The sequence below is a fragment of the Crinia signifera genome, chromosome 2, assembly GCF_055691185.1.
Source record: "Crinia signifera chromosome 2, ASM5569118v1, whole genome shotgun sequence".
In the NCBI taxonomy this organism is placed as follows: Eukaryota; Metazoa; Chordata; class Amphibia; order Anura; family Myobatrachidae; genus Crinia; species Crinia signifera.
In genome coordinates this window covers 122,404,768-122,407,867 of record NC_139218.1, presented here as the reverse complement: position 1 = coordinate 122,407,867, position 3,100 = coordinate 122,404,768, and positions in this window count along the sequence as shown.

The window sequence follows — 3,100 nt, the reverse complement described above, 5'->3', positions numbered from 1 at the left end:
GGTGCCGCTCCTAGGCCTGTGCCTCACGGGGCCTAGTGACAAATCTTGTCCTGCACTCATGCAGTTATCAGGGTCGCAGAAATATATTCTATTAAAAGCACATGAGGAGAGAGGTGAGCTTACACCGATATTTATGAATGGATGAGACATGAAGGTATGAAAAAGTATTTGAATCATGGGTACTTGTTTCATTTCAAGGCGGCAGCTCATGCCGCTCTAGCTATGAATCGTGACAGCTTGCCAGACTGCCATAAGCTACGCTATCAGCGCAGCGTGTGCCGATCTAGCTAGGAATGTTAGCAACTCGCCAGCTGCTTACTTGTTTATTTTCAGAGCGGCAGCGCATGCCGCCTTACTTCTGTAATGTACGTTATCAGTGTCGTACGCTGACTCCTCCAAGGCAGCCCAGCGTTGGTACTCCTAAGCTCCTGTGAAGCCTAGTGAGCGCCTCTGACACAGCGCTTGTGCCCGCATGATATCCTCTCTCCTGTGGCGCCGGAGGAGAGGCGCTCCATTTTTGTGATACGTAGGAGCATCTCAGACACTCCAGCAGCAATGCAATGATACGCTCCGATCTGTGTGCAAACTGTCTTACTTCTCTCTGCTATGTAATGAGGAAGCCCAGCACTGACAGGTCATTGTGGTGCCACAATGACCTGTCAGCGTAGTGACTCCACGGCAGCTCAGTGCTGACAGTGCTCTGAATTTTGAGTCTACTGCTTAGATTCTATAGCGTCCAAGTAGTAGATGCAAAATCATCTACTGTTTAGACGCTATAGTGTCCAAGTAGTAGACGCAAAATTCAGACGTCTAAGTACAGCAGTTGTGCAGTACATAGGTGTGCAGTGTGCAAAACACTATTATACCTGTTCACAATGACAGTAGTCAACTTTGTTATCCATGTCCCCTCACGAGGCTCACTTTGCTCGCCACGCTTTGGGCTCGGTGGCTCGCTGCGCTCGCCACACTATATAACGTCAAATCCACACTGACGTGGATAGTGGGGGTATGAAAAGGTCAGGAGGACGCACACCGCGTCCGCTCGCCACGCTTTGGGATGGTGGGGGTGTTTCAGGAACACATTCACACCTGCAAAACCATACACCTGAGACAGTATTGATGACATGTGTTAACAGTTAACTTTTTTAGTGAAAGATAAAGATGAATGAGGAAAAAAATGATTACATGACAATAGAATTAATTAGAAGAACAATAAAATTCATAAAAAGGTGGCGTTGGCAGAACCGCACACTGGTCAGCTCCACAGCCCAGCAGAATATGAATCGCAGGAGGGTGACGAAGGTCAAGTGGCATCCTGCAAACCAATTTCTGCCACAGGCCCTGATATGGCAGCGCCACATCCGCTCCCTAACAGAGAGCCTCTTCGGGTGCCCATTAATGCAGGTCTGGGACTCAGGCAGGAAATGCTGCCCCTGCAGAAAAGACACTGCCTCCTTCTCACTATGAGGCAGAGTGAATATAGTCAGCCTCTCTGCAGCCACATCTGTGATACAGTACGTCTGGCTCTGACTGAAGAGCTGACTGACTACGTACAGTGACTAGGCAACAGCTGACTGACTACGCTAACCACGTAATGCTCTGACTGACTACGCGTAGCGCTCAATCTACAAGCTGACTGACTTAGTCGTGAGAACTAGACGCTATTTCTGACAGGGATGCTAATTCTGACTAGTACATGCTAGACGCTTTTGAAAACTAGATGCTAGGCGCTCCTCAGTACATACGATGACTACGCTACTCACGTAAACAGTACTGACTACACTGACTACACTGCGCTATTTCTGAGTGACTGCACATGCTGCTGATAACTTAGGGACGCTGCTAACGTACATTAAAGAAATAAGGCAGCTGGCAAGCTGCCAAATTCCTAGCTAGAGCGACACACGCTGCACTGATAGCGTAGCTTAAGGCAGTCTGGCAAGCTGCCAAGATTCATACCTAGTAACAAGTACTGAATCATGCATTTAAATATTGTTATTTTGTCATAACTGACTTAGGGGTTTGTTTACTAAGATGTGAGTTCTATTGACGATGGGAAGTTGCCCCTAGCAACCACTAAGAATCTACTTCTAATTTATTTAGCACCTTCTAGAAGTTAATAGATAGAATCTGACTGGTTGCCCATAGCAACATCCCACCTTCAATACAACTCCCAACTTTCACCAATCTGCAGTACCTCACTCACTCTTACCTATACATGCCAGTCAATAAGCATACCCCTTTCTGCTGAATAATTCACCCAGTGCTCCACTTTGCTCAGTGACTATACTAGATTGTCGACAAAAAATCTTTCTCATGTCATATAATGTTATCTAAGGGTTGTGGGTATTAATTTAGTTTGTACAAAAAATTATTAGGTAAAAACACCATTTTACTCATTTCCAGCAATAAAATTCTCACTATGTTTAACTTCCTATGGTTTGGTGCCCACACCGTTAAATGCCCATGCCTGATGCGCAGACCTCAGTTTGTTTCATGACAGGCACATTACTTGTTTTTATATAATATTTTAATACATATACCATTTTTGTACAAGTACTGTATAATAATACAGCCAGGCTGACATAGAGGGCTATTGAGACCTAATTGCACGCCTGTGATTTCAAAGGAAAAGTTATTATTGATAGACTGTGTTATAATTCCATATATAGTAAGGATGACATGTCTTAAAATGTATATATGTACCCAGGGGATTATGGGCATATAATGCCATACTAGTTATTCTTAATATAAGATATATTGGGGCAGATGTATTAAGCCTTAACAAGAGATAAATGCAAGGGAGATAAAGAAAGATAAACGTCCAGCCAATCACATCCTAACTGACTTTTTTCAAACACAGCCTGTAACATGGCAGTAAGGATGTGATTGGCTGGACGTTTATCTCTCTTTATCACCCTTGCATTTATCTCTTGTTAAGGCTTAATACATCTGCCCCAATGTGCTATAAACATATGCTATCCCCACAGGGGACATTGTCTAAGTGATGAACAATTCCCAGCAGTCTCTGCAACCGTTGAAGAGGTCAGGAGTGGGTCACATGACCAGGGTCAGGGGATGACAGTTGAGAGGGAGCGAC